Source organism: Danio rerio, chromosome 18, assembly GCF_052040795.2.
Source record: "Danio rerio strain M-AB ecotype USA chromosome 18, GRCz13ab, whole genome shotgun sequence".
Classification (NCBI taxonomy): Eukaryota; Metazoa; Chordata; class Actinopteri; order Cypriniformes; family Danionidae; genus Danio; species Danio rerio.
In genome coordinates, this window is record NC_141038.1 from 6,663,552 (window position 1) to 6,678,078 (window position 14,527).

The 14,527-nt window shown below is 36.7% G+C and overlaps 1 protein-coding gene and 1 long non-coding RNA gene across 8 annotated transcripts in view; both read right to left on the reverse strand.

Annotated features, from left to right (window-relative positions):
• Window positions 1–14,527, reverse strand: part of golim4a (golgi integral membrane protein 4a) — an 836,478-nt gene that overhangs the window by 553,840 nt on the left and 268,111 nt on the right. The gene's annotated exons all lie outside the window — the stretch shown is intronic.
• LOC103909111 (uncharacterized) overlaps window positions 1–14,527 on the reverse strand; it is a 90,187-nt gene that overhangs the window by 71,705 nt on the left and 3,955 nt on the right. For all 6 annotated transcript variants that reach the window (XR_015514622.1, XR_015514623.1, XR_015514625.1 and 3 more), the window contains exon 2: window positions 11,002–11,149. This is a non-coding gene — a long non-coding RNA (uncharacterized LOC103909111). The remainder of the gene's footprint in view (window positions 1–11,001; window positions 11,150–14,527) is intronic.

The following is a 14,527-nucleotide window of genomic DNA, read 5'->3' on the forward strand; positions in this document are numbered from 1 at the left end:
TTCTGTAAAACTCAGGCCAGTGTTAACATGCTCCAGCCGCGAGCGTCGCTGTGGAGCGAGTCTGAATATTTATGAGGAGATGAACAGTCAAAAGTGGCTTCTCTCTTATGCAGATTGACTGCGCCGCCGTCCACGCCTGGGACGCTCCAGTAAACATAATTTAATTTGAGCATCAGGATAATCCAGACAAGAGAAATGCTTCAAATAGCTTGTTAGTTATGCTGCGTTCACACTGCAGTGCGTCCGCCTATTTCACAAACAGACACACAATGTTTTGCACGCCTCTTCATCTTCACTTTATCATCCTCTGATTTCCCCCTCTTGTGTTCTCTGAAGCTTTCAATTGCAGGACAAACTAAGCCCCGGTGCAATCTTTCAACTCTGATTTCAAAGTGCTAGAGTGCAGGATGTAAAACGGCTCATTAATCTAATATAGGTCTACTACAGTTAAAAGTAAGTTGTATTTATTTATTTATTATCCATCCATCCATCCATCTACCTACCTATTCATCCATTCATCCATCCATCTATCTATCTATTTTTGTGGTCTTTTGAGTACCAGGGGTGAGGTAAAGTGGGGTCATAAAAATTCCATAATATCAAAAATATGTTGTTTGGAAAAACTAATGAGAGGAGAGTTCGATAATAAGTGGTTAATAAAACCAAACGCACATGTCTGTATGAAAGAAAAACAAAATTTAAATATAAATAAATAAATACAATCATGATTAAAAATGTTTAAAAAAATAAACTAAGCACAATAAAAAAAAGAAATCGAAACAAATAAACATAAAACATCAATAAAATAAATGTATTAACACAACATTTCTAAACAGGCGAGGCAGTGGGACAGTAGGTAGTGATGTCGCCTCACAGCAAGAAGGTCACTGGGTTGCTGGCTCGAGACTCGGCTCAGTTGGCGTTTCTGTATGGAGTTTGCATGTTCTCCCTGCGTTCGCATGGGTTTCCTCCGGGTGCCAGTCCAAAGATATGTGGTACTGGTGAATTGGGTAGGCTAAAATTGTCCGTAGTGTATGAGTGTGTGTGTGAATGTGTGTGTGGATGTTCCCCAGAGATGGGTTGCGGCTGGAAGGGCATCCGCCGCTTAAAAACTTGCTGGATAAGTTGGCGGTTCTTTCCGCTTTGGGGACCCCGGATTAATAAAGGGACTAAGCTGACAAGAAAATGAATGAATGAATGAATGAATGAATGAACATTTCTAAACATATAAAACCAAAACAAATGATAGAATAGAATTGTACAATGAACAATGAAATGCAAAAAAAATACGAATACATATAGAATACATAGAAATAAAACTAAAAAAATTAAAAGCTAAATGCAATTTTAAAAACTTTATAAATTGTATGCACATATATATACAGGGCCCCGTTTCAGAAAGAAGGTTAAGTGAAAAGTCAAGAGTATGTTAACTCTGAAATGAGAGAAACTTTGGGTTTTCCGTTTCAAAATGGCAGGTTTGTCAAACTGGATTAAGCAGGTTCAGTCAAGCCTGTTTCTGAAAAAGAGGTAACTTCCGCGGTAACTTAAGCCTGGTTTATATTTCTGCGTCAAGTGTGCGGCGTGATCCATGGCGCAAGCAACGCGGGTAGCTGTGCATTCATACTTCTGCGTGCTGTTTCTGTTGCTTTGCAATAACACTTCCGAAACGCTAGCTGGCAGTAGGTGTTTATGTTCCTCTGTGTCGAGTTTCTTCGCTGGTGTTTTGTTTTTTATGAACGCTTCCTTAATGTACAAGTGGTTCAAACTCGCTCATTTTGAGGCAGGAATGGGCAGACATGAAACAACTTAAACCATAAGGTAAACACAAAGCAACTATCCGGAGCTCTTTGTAAACAGTCGCTCTATCCGGCTTGCGCAGCTCTCGTTCCCGCCCACACTTGTCAGCGCTTCCAAGCCAACCAATCACAGAGCTTGCGCTACGAGTCGTAGTGTAGTTACATTTTTTGAGAGGTGCACATCAGCAACGCCGTCAGCCACAGCGAGGGCTATGCGTCCACGCATAGGCTGCACCATAGCATACACGTGCGCTTGACACAGAAGTTTAAATCAGCCTTTACTGTGAACCTAACCTGATCAGAAGCAGGATTTATTCTCTAAACTCTGAGTTTCTGTCTGTTTCCTGCCCTGTTTTTAAATGTCACACATTACATTACTTATTTTATTATACTTAAATATTTAAATATTTTAATTTAAAATGACGCAATAACATGAGCAGCTGTTTTCCAACGCTGTCTCCGTTTCACTGATGCAGTGGTGTTGCCTTTTTAAATATGTGGTCATATTTGCTATAACTTTGCATGAGCACATCAAGTTCAGCTGGAGAAAGAAATGCTGATGTTGCCATGGTGACTCGTAATATCTGCGCTCCATTGATAATGCCTTTTTATAGTTGCGGTGCATGCTTAACTCTGTGTTAGTCTACTCAAAGTTGAACTCAGATCAGCTGTTCTGAAACTGAAAACTCTTGAGTTTTTAATCTCTCGGTAAGTCAACTCAGAGTTTAAACTCTCCTTAGGAGGGTCTCCTGGTTGACCCTCCTTACTGAAACAGGCCCTATATGATGTTGTTATTTTTGTTATTATTATTATTGCTAAGAATATCAAATTGGCCAATCAGAACAGTACAATTTCTTACATTTCATTTTTTTTACATAGAAAAAAATTGTCCCCATAATACAAATTGAGCAAAAAAATGTCTGCTTTTTAAAAATTATTTACTTAGTTTAGTTTCCCAGGGTTGGGGTCATTTGCTTTTTATTTAATAATATTGTTTTTACAGACGAATATAAAAAAAAAAATTGGTTAACAAAGCAAAACAAAAACAATGATATGAATAAAAAAAAAAAGAGTTAGTATGAAGAAAACTTGTGAAGAAAACACGTACCTATGCAGCATATGGCATCATGATAATCATGAGATCTGCCCGCAAAATATATATAATGTATATAATGTTCATAGTTCATAGTACATCCATCTGTAAATATCACCATAGTTTTCTATAACTGCACTTTATAACTTATTCCTGTATCCTGCACTTGCTGCTATTGCACTGCTGGTTAGACCTAAACTGCATTTCGTTGCATTGTACTTGTACATGTGTAATGACAATAAAGTTGAATCTAATCTAATCTAATCTAATCTAAAAAAATGCTCAGATAAATACAAAAGCAAAACATTTATATAATAAACAATAAAGCAAAATAAAAAATAAATATAAAACATCAATTGTGTAAACACACAATATCAAAACATATAAAACCAAAACAAACACCAAAGAATTGTACATAATGAAATGCATTTCTAAAATACTACATAGAAATATGCCAAAACTAAATTAAAAGCTAAAAGCTTTTTTAATGTAATAAAAATAATAATTAAAATATTAAAATAAATAAAAATACTGTGACACTGGACATTTTTCATACCCCAGGCAAATTCTGACTGACACTTATCATTCATTCATTCATTCATTCATTTTCTTGTCGGCTTAGTCCCTTTATTAATTCTGGGTCGCCACAGCGGAATGAACCGCCAACTTATCCAGCAAGTTTTTACACAGCGGATGCCCTTCCAGCCACAACCCATCTCTGGGAAACATCCACACACACTCATACACTACGGACAATTTAGCCTACCCAATACACCTGTACCACATGTCTTTGGACTGGCACCTGGAGGAAACCCACGCAAAGACAGGGAGAACATGCAAACTCCACACAGAAACGCCAACTGAGCCGAGGTTCGAACCAGCAACCCAGCGACCTTCTTGCTGTGAGGCGACAGCACTACCTACTGCGCCACTGCCTCGCCACTGACACTTTTCAGTCAAATATAAATAAAAGCTAATAAATACTTTTTCCACAATGATGCCTCTTGTACATGTCTTCTGAGAAGCCTGTGTCATTTCGGGTTTGACTGTATATACAGTATAAGCAAATATATGGTTGGATGGATGGACTGGCGGATAGATTTAACGATCACTATAAGCTATTATTAATAATTATTATCCCTCATAATATCAAATTATCCCATTAGAAGAGTAAAATTTCTGATAAAAACAGTCCATTTTGTCTTTGAACAAAATAGTCCCCCTAATACAAATTGTTGAGCAAAAATGTTTTTCTCCTAGAATGACTGTGTAGTGTGAGATAACCTGGCATTATTAAACCCAGCATGCTTGTTTGTGTACATCGGTGGAGTTGAACAGGAGTTCATTATGCTGTAGAATATGCATTGTTTCCTTTGGAGGATGGCAACATGCATTTCAGCATCACGGGGAGGAAGTGAACACACAAACACAGCCAGCTTTGATAAAACAAGAGCAGATACTAATGAAGCTTTTATCATTCCCTGACTCTTTTTTCAGCGCCCCAGTGCATTTGTTTCAGATCGGCTTTGATGAGCGCCAGCGTTCCAAACCGAACCACAGACAGACAGACAGAAATCCAGACTTTCATTTACATAAACGCAAACTGTTTGGTGTCTTTCTGCGACACCAGGACTGAGATAAAAGCGAGCTGTTTTGATTTTCTCTTTGATGAGTCTTGGACAGAGACAAGCACATTATGTTAAGATGCCAAATAGCAGACGGAGGCTCTTTAAACACCCCCTGCTGGTCATATCTTGCAGAAAATGAGGGCGACGAAAATGGTGGGCCACAGGGCAGAGGACGAGCGCAGGACATGGGCAGAATGGTAGATGAGAGACACTTATGCCTGCAAGGAGCATTGAAACTGAACAGGGTGTCCGAGAAATCACTGCAACAAATGTCCTAATTTAGCTACTAAATGTACCACTGATGCAGCGGTAATATTACCAATACAGAATCATTAGAAATGTGTTCCCTAAGATACATTTCTTGCAAGTTTTGTTTTCACAAATCCACTAGAGGGCACCATGTATATTTTAGACAATCTTAAATACATTACTGGGGCACGTTTACTCATATGTGCCATTTGTCGAAAATCCACCAGAGGCCGCTGTGGACATTTAGTTATATTTGATTTATTTATTAGTATTTTGTTTTGGTTTATTTATTTATTTATTGGTTGTTTGAAGTCTACCAGAGATGATATGAAGTGGGGTTATAACATTACATATATTAATATTAATATTACTGCTTACAGAAGAAAATTCAATAAACAGTTGTTAACAAAACAAAAACGTTTGGCAGATGAGATGCTTACGTCTGCGAGGAGCATTGAAACTGAACTAGGTGTCCAAGAAATCTCTGCAACAAATATCCTAAGCGTACTACTAATGAAGCAATAGACTACAGCGAATAGTCCGGACTGCTGAACGTATCACTGGCACTACCCTTCCTACAGTGCAAGAACTGTCCTCTTCCAGAGTGAGTTAGGCTCGCAAAATCACTCTGGACGTCTCGCACCCAGCACACTACCTGTTCGAACGGTTACCGTCCAGTACCGCTTCAGAGCACCAAGCACAAAAACACCCAGACACAAGAAAAGTTTCTTTCCTCAGGCCATCTACCTCATGAACAGTTAAATATCCACCAACTGTGCAATAAACATGTGCATATTCTCTCATACGCACTTGTACAAAGCACCTTATGTCAACATACAATGCAATACTTTCTACATGCGCATTTGTACACAGCACCTTATAACCTGTATATTTATAACAAATCTGTACATACAATTCAGCATCCAGATTTCTTGACTAACTGCATCTCTGTTTAATGTTTATCATCTTTTTTTTTCATATTCATTTTGCGTTGTCACTTATCACTTTATGTACACTAGAAGCTTCTGTAGCCAAAACAAATTCCTTGTGTGTGTGAAGCACACTTGGCAATAAAAACAAATTTTTATTCTGATAACATTTCCAACACCTTGGAGTAAATGGAAATATGTGCCCTGGACTACGTCTCTTGGTGTTTTTGTTTTCACAAATCCACTAGAGGGTGCCGCGTACTGTACACATCTGTAATATGTTAATGGGGCACATTTTTTACATGTGCCATTTCTCGTAAATCCACCAGAGGCCACTGTTCACATTTATTTATATTATGTTTTGGTTTTTATATATGGTAGGTTTATAACATTACATAATATTAATATTACTGTTTACGCAAAAAAAAAATTTAAAAACAAAACAAAAACGTTTGGCAGATAAGATACATGCGATTGCTCGTAAATCCACCAGATTTTGTTTTATTTATAGTTTGTTTTGGCTTATTTATTTATTTATTATGGTTTTTGAAGTCTACGAGGGGTAGTTCTATAAACCGTTGTTAACAAAACAAAACCATTTGGCTGATAAGAGACACTTATGTCTGTGAGGAGCATCGAAACTGAGCATTGAAACTGAACTGGGCGTCCAAAACATTTTTGCAACAAATGTCCTAATTTAGCTATTAAATGTACTACTACTGTAGCTGTAACATTTCCAATCCAGACTCATTGGAAATATGTGCCCAGAACTACATTTTTGAAAATCATCAAATATGTACTCTGGATAACGTCTTCTTGCTGTTTTGATTTCACAATTCCACCAGAGGTCGCTGTGTACATTTATTTATATTTTGTTTGGATTTTTTTTATGGTTTCTTGAAGTCTACCAGGGGTGACGAAGTGGCATTATAACATTACATAATATTAATATTACTGGTTTAAGAAGAAAATTCTAAAACAAAACGAAACCATTTTTCTGCTAAGATACGTGCTATTTCTCATAAATCCATCAGGCCGCTGAGCACATTTTTTTAACATTTTGTTTTATTTATTTATCTATTTCTTGTTTTGGCTTATGCATTTATTGTGGTTGTTTGAAGTCTCAATATTTTGGCTGAAAGGAGACGCTTAAGTCTGGGAGGAGCATCGACATTGAACCGGGTGTCCAAGAAATCTCTGCAACAAATTAGCTACTAAATGTACTACTAATATAGCGGTAAAATTGACAACGCAGGCTCACTGGAAATATGTGCCCAGGGCTACATTGTTGAGAGCAAAAAAAAAAATATGTAGCCTGGACTACGTCTTCTTGCAGTTTTTGTTTTCCACTAGAGGGCTCTGTGTACAATTTTGACAAATGGCACGTATGAGTTTTCACCTATATTGCATGACAGAAAACAGACAATATTGAGCAATGTTAACTTTCACCAAATAGTGTGCTCTACTACAAAAAGATCATATTTTTGGCCATATTTTTGGCCATTTTCTTCTTTGGGACAAAACTCTAAAATGCCATTTTGGATGATAATTTTCACCAGCCCAAAATTTGGTGCATCCATAGTCTAGATCAGGCAAAGAGCTTAGAATGACCAAGAGGCAACACTCAATAGAACGTTCCATTGCAACAGCAGCGCCCAGCAACAGCCCTGCATTCCGCCATTTTGGGAGTGAAAGCGATCGGCCGTCTATTGGATCTTGTTGCTGTTGTGATGGCAAGCAGCTGCTTTGTTTTTTATTTATTTATATACATTACATGCACATATACATACATATATGATATACAACCTGAAACACGACAATTCAACACTTGCTATCACAATCATCAGCAATTTTAATAGTTTATTTTACAGACTTATTATATGCTGTTGTTGTATTGGAATATTCATTCCAAAATAGCCTCCGCGGTATCTAGTGGCTGTTTCCCAAATCGTGTCACCTCTTGGTGATTCTATGCTCTTTGGATCAGCAGTGTCCAAACTCGGTCCTGGAGGGCCGATGTCCTGCATATTTTAGTTCAACCCCAATTAAACACACCTAAAGACTATAGAGTACACAAGACATGTCACTCGTATACTATTTAATAGCGAAAAGTGTAACTGTCAACATGAAAATTGAAGCCCCGCCTACTAGTACAGGAGCCAATCAGTGATCGCTATATGGCGAATAAAGCCCGCCTTCTAGTACAAGAGCCAATTAGCGATCACTATAGAAAGACAATTCTTCGGGGGAGGGACTGCAGATTTTGTGTGATGCGAACATTCAGAAATGAAACTAAATAGACAGTTGTTGTTTAATTTTATTGGTTATTCATTATATGAAATGTATTCGTAAGCTTGGCAAGTAGTTTTGGAGAATTTGATGTTTCCCCATTCAAACAGAATGCCCGAGCATACTGCCCGAGAAGTGTTTCAAAGATGGTCGCCAAGTGAAATGACTTGCCTTAAACTGACTTTGACACACCTGAACCAGCTAATCAAGCTCTTTCTAGGTATACTAGAAACTTCCAGGCGGGTGTGTTGGCGAAAGTTGGAGCTAAACTATGCACTGCACTGGCCCTAAAGGATCGAGTTTGGACACCCCTGGTCTAGATGAATATGTGAACATTATTAGTGGAAAGAGATAAAAAAAAATCCTACTTAATTACAGCAGTTAAAGGCACAGTATTGAATTTTCACCACTAGAGGGCAAATATTCACAACAAACAAAAGTGTAGTTTGATGACACCATGACGAGTGTGGAATCATGGGATATGATTCATAACATCCTATGTGAATAAATAATGTTTATGGATGAGCTAAAGTATTCAACACTTACTGTATCATGGTATCTTGTTTCTCAAATCACACAGAACAATTCCATTGTGAATGGGTCTGGTTTGATCACATCTGTTATCTATAGTGTCTTTTCATAATACTGTATCTTTACATTGCAGGGTCATCGCAACAAATTAGTAAAGAAACAAATGAAGAACCAGACATAATAAAGAAGAAAACGGTGTGTGTTTGGAGGAGATTTGGGAGGTATTTGCCTCCAGGAAAAAGCAACACCTCATGTTTGTGAGTATGTTTGTGTGTATGAGTGTGTGTGTGTCAAGAACCACAGGCAAAAGACAAGCCCAAACAAACACTTTCACTCTCTGCTGCTCTGCTGTTCTTCCTACAGCCCACTGAGTTAACAGTGTCTCCACAATAAAGGTGATTTAACCAACCAAAAAAACATCTTTGTTCATTCAGTATGAGAGCAAAATGAAAGATGAAGATGCTGTCAGACACCGACACAAAGAGAGCAAATGTTCAGAGAAACAAAGAAAGACAAACACACACAGCTCTGTTCAGATGATTTGTCGTCAAATTTCTTTTCATGAGTTGTGCTCTGCTTATGACGACAACAACCAAACACGAAATGAATAATTTGTATAACAACAATAAAATAAGAAGTCAAAAAATTTCCTTTTATGTCCTTTGGCATATCTCACTTTCAATAAATTATTGATTGCTTACATTTTTTATTTTATAAAATGATTACTTATGATTACTGAAAGGGCAACTAGATGTAAAATAATAATATCTGATGTTCCTAGAGTGTGTATGTGAAGTTTCAGGTCAAATTTCTCCACAAACAATGTTTTAAAACTGCCCCTTTTTCTGCTTTGATCCTAATTGGGGCTTAAAACCGTCGCTTTAAATGCAAATGAAATTGGAGCAAAAGAGGGTGGAGCTACAAATACCTGTGTGTGAGCATAGTGGCAGACTCAAAAGCAAGACTAACGTCCTATGCTAACGAGGGAGAGACGGTCAGAAGTGGGCGGGGCTTTCCCCCTCTGATGACACGTACAAAGTGAGAATGACAATCAAAGTGTTTCTGCAGACAGTTTTTATCAAGTCTGATTATAAAAAAGAAAATTATACATTTTTACCATTAGAAGCTGATTATTTTCACACACTGCTGCCACACAACTGTGTTTAAACCCCTTATAAAAGTGATTTTTGCATAAAAGGTCCCCTTTAAAGTAAAAATCTGCACATTTTGGAAAATTTTTATTTTTCAAACTTAGATTTACCACTTTGTCAGAAATGTATTATAAACAGCTAATTCTTCTGGTTAAAAAATACAACATACATAAATAAATATATGAATAAATGTATGAAAGAGATGAACTAATACAAACATGCATAGTATAAAAAGTAGAGAACTGTAAATGTAAACAATATAATGAATTCAATATATATATATATATAAAAATAATTTAACTTGTTCCAAATATTTTTTTGATCCTGCATTGTGACTTTTTATTAAAAAAAATCAAGTTTTTCCATTACAAACATTTTTAATTAATATGAGACTTTTAAATTTCAGGACCTCAAAACAGTTGTTTTGTCAAGTAAATGAACCACAGTATATGTACAGCTCCTTTTCAAGACGTAAAGCTTGTACACACTGGGACGCTTTTCGTTGCGTTTATCGTCAGCGGTTTTTGAGACGTTATTCCGCAATCAAACCCAATCGATTTTCACTGACGTCAAGCAGAAGAGTATGCAAAATCATCCAATTATCCTTGGCGTTAGATGGCGCTACACAACTTTAAGCTTCTGACACCCGCTTTAAACAAGAAGAAGAAGACAGAAAGTTAACACGCTTGTTGTTATGGATGGTTCAAGTAGCAGCTCCAGCTCTAGCGATGAAGGAATGATTATTGTTCACCAGTGCAATAAGCAGCTCCATATTCATATCGTCTCTGGGCATCTTCTTCAATGTGCGCTCGCATTGACAGTTTTGCGCTTGAGCACTTCCAAGTGCCGTTTACTGTAACTTCAGCAGCTCCGTGCACATGAACAAAAGTGCCAGTCTGATTGGTGGAGGAGGTTTTGACAGGGCGCGTCATAACAAAAAACCAAGCATATGGTGATTTTTTAAAAATGACACTTTTAAAGTTGTCGTTTTGCGCATTGGTCTGCACGATCACATTGCTGCCCTTTATTTAATCAAAAGGCGTTAAACGTCTATCTTTATACAATAACTTGCCTAAATACCCTAACTTGCCTAATTATCCTAGTTCCGCCTATAAATGTCACTTTAAGTTGAATACTAATATCTTGAAAATTTTCTAGTAAAATATTAAGGACTGTCATCATGACAAAGATAACATCAATCAGTTATTAGGAATTAGCTATTAAAATTAATATGTTTAAAAATATATTTTTTTTCTGTTAAGCAGAAATAGAGGAAATAAATATACAGGAGGGCTAATAATTCTGATTTCAACTATATGAATGACCTCTGACCTTCCTGCAGTGAAGCGAAGTGTCCGCCTCTCACCAGCGCTGTCACTGAAATCTCTGCGCTGCCATGAGGACGGGTAAATTGGCTGATCTTCTGACCCAAACACAGCAGTCAACACATCACCGAGAAGCAGGAAACCCCAACAATGACCTTAGGAGAGAAGCAGAAGACCAGAGCATTGTCCATTACATGATCCTTCAGGGTTAAAGTCAAATATTCAATTAGTGTTCGCCTGGAATACGAATCCAGCACCCACAGGATAACCATAAAACTCTCTTGTTTCATTCATTCATTTTCCTTCAGCTTAGTCCCTTTATTCATCAGTGGTTGCCACAGCAGAATGAACCGACAACTTATCCAGCTTAAGTTTTACACAGCGAATGCCCTTCCAGCTGCTACACAGTATTGATAATCATCCATACTCTTTCATTCACACACATTCACTACAGCTAATTTGGCTTATTCGATTCACCTATAGCGCATGTCTTTGGACTGGAAGGGAAACTGGAGCACCCAGAGGAAACCCACACCAACATGCAAACTCCACACAGAAATGCCAACTGGTCCAGCCAAGCCTTATACCAGCGATCTTCTTGCTGTGGGGCCACAGTGCAAACCATTGAGCCACCACGTCGCAATTGTTTCATTTTGATAAAATAATCTATAATCCTTTGAAAATTGTTTACACAAATCTGATGGAACTCTGATAATTAAATATTACATTGATTTGTTGATAATTGTTTGAGACCTTTTTACCGTTTAGAGTTATTATTGTTAAATAAAAAAATCAAATAATTTAATTAGAAAATGATCAAATTAAATATTGGTAGTTGAAACAAAAGCCAAAACTGGAATAAAATGAAATATTAAATATTTGCTACAATTTCTGTTAACTTGCAGAACTAAAACAACTAGAACAATTTATATTAAACCTAAAGAAAGCAACGACACATAAAACAACAAATAAAAGCCTAATAAAAATGACAAAAACTATTCAAAATTACTGAAATGTTTAATAAAACTAAAGTTAAGCATGATGAAAATGGATGTAATGTACACTGTAAGAATGCTGAGTTCCACACAATTAATTCACGTTGTCCCAATACAAGTCGATTAAGTTGCCCTAATTGTTTTTATAAATTTAATTGGATTGAACATAAAACAATTAAGTTGTCCCAAAAGACCTTTAAAAATTATGTTGTTTCAACTCATTTTAAATAAGTAGTTTGAACAAGTAGCGAAGCAGTGGCGCAGTAGGTAGTGCTGTCGCCTCACAGCAAGAAGGTCGCTGGGTTGCTGGTTCGAGCCTCGGCTCAGTTGGCGTTTCTGTGTGGAGTTTGCATGTTCTCTCTGCGTTCGCGTGGGTTTTCTCCGGTTTCCCCCACAGTCCAAAGACATGCGGTACAGGCGAATTGAGTAGGCTAAGTTGTACGTAGTTTATGAGTGTGTGTGTGAATGTAGTGTGGATGTTTCCTAGAGATAGGTTACGGCTGGAAGGCCATCCGCTGCGTAAAAACTTGCTGGATAAGTTGGCAGTTCATTCCGCTGTAGCAACCCCGGATTAATAAAAGGACTAAGCCGACAAGAAAATGAATGAGTTTGAACAAGTAGAAAAAGTGAGCGTAGGTCATGTAAACTGACTATTTTTTTATACTTATTGGTGGCCAATTTGTCATAGATTTCGATAGGATTTTAGTATTAATGTAAAAACAGAAAGAGACTAAATTAATTATATTCTTTAACAACAGCATGAAGCTCTTTAAACAGTTTGCAAAACTAATAATTAAAGTTGAAACACTAAAAAGCAAAAAAAAACACACGGAAGTAGGGCTGCACAATATATCATTTCAATGTAGATATCGCAATAAGTGCATGTGCAATAGTCACATTGTAAAGATATGCAATGTTGAGTTGACTTTGCAGTGTAATTTTTACATTTACATATACAAAACCATAATGCATGCATTGTTTATTTCCATTTTATCTTGGCTTTGTTGCATTTATCTATGCTTACAGTTTGCTTATTACAAGCTAGGCATGATTCACCTCTACAGAATCATCCATGTCAATTAAAATGAATACATTCGGAAACACTTATATTTTGAAAATTGGTTTAAAAACAACTTTCTTTTAGTTGGCCAGCTCTTTAACTCAGATGGCAGACTTTATAACTATTCAGATTTCTTGCAGATTTTCTTGCATTGTTGTAAACTCTATCCCTTCTGGCGTGTTTATTCTAATGCAAGGTGTCACACTACCATGGCCATACACTCACTCCCTGAATTTAATCGACACAATGGTTGGAAGTGTGTGTTTTTCAGCAGACCAACAGAAAAATTACTGTAAAATTAAGAGGCTTTTCCAAAGAGAGATAATAACAATCCCCTATGTAATACCTTATTGGAACATCACATCACTGTTGAAAAGATTCCATGGGAGAAAGTATGGACTTTGCCTCATAAGTATCTGATTACAAATAATGGTATGTAATGTATTTTTTATTTAATGCCATGTCAGCAATCAAGGCTATCTTCATGGCAGGAATCTTTCAACAATAAATATACAATTTAAAAATCAACAAACAAAATAAAACATAAATTAAATAAGATTGTTTGTGTTAATACATGATAAAAATTCTAAAATCTTTTCTGGTTTCACTTCGTCAAAATCGTCCTTAAAAGAGTTCATTTCATAAAAAGTCCTTCTGGAATCAGTAAAAGCAGGACAGTCCAGTAAAATATGTTTTACAGTGATAGGAGTTTTGAAGCACAAACACTGATTAGGGTTTTCACCTTGGAGCAAAAAACCATGTGTTATTCTCGTATGCCCAATACGACATCTGGTAAAAACTACTTGATCAAATCGATTCTTAAAATGTCTTAAAATTCTGTGTGAAACTTCAGGTTGGATTTCATGTAATTTATAGTTTTCTAATGCATCCCATTCCTTTTGCCACTTGTTTAAAATGTAAGCGTTGATACAAGGTTTCATCTCTGGCGAAGGAATTTGGCATTTGTTCACTACTTGTTTCAAAGCATCTTAAGCAGCTGCATCAGCTCGCTCATTGCCTGAAAGTCCGACATGTCCAGGAACCAGGCAAAAAATGATGTGATAAAAATGATTTTGTTGTTGGTGAACTTTAGTTAAAATATTATCAATCAAAGGATGATCATTCGTTGAGGATTCCATAACTTGGAGGCATGATTTAGAGTCTGTAAAAATGATAGATTTCTTTTGTTGGGCATTTTCTATATACTCCAATGCTAAAAGTAAAGAGCGGGCTTCAGCTGTGAATATGGAGCATTCTTTAAGCAGACTGATTCCATAATGTTGTTGACCAGTTATCTGATTACAAATAAAGTAAAAGTAACATTTAAATTAATTCACAAATGTTATCCTACTAAGGCCTGTCTTCAGAAATATAAGTCTGACATTGATTTAAACTGCTCATTCTGTCACTCTTCGGAGGAAGACTCTTTTCATTTGTTCTGGCAGTGCTCCTTCACAGAGAGATTCTGGTCAGATTTG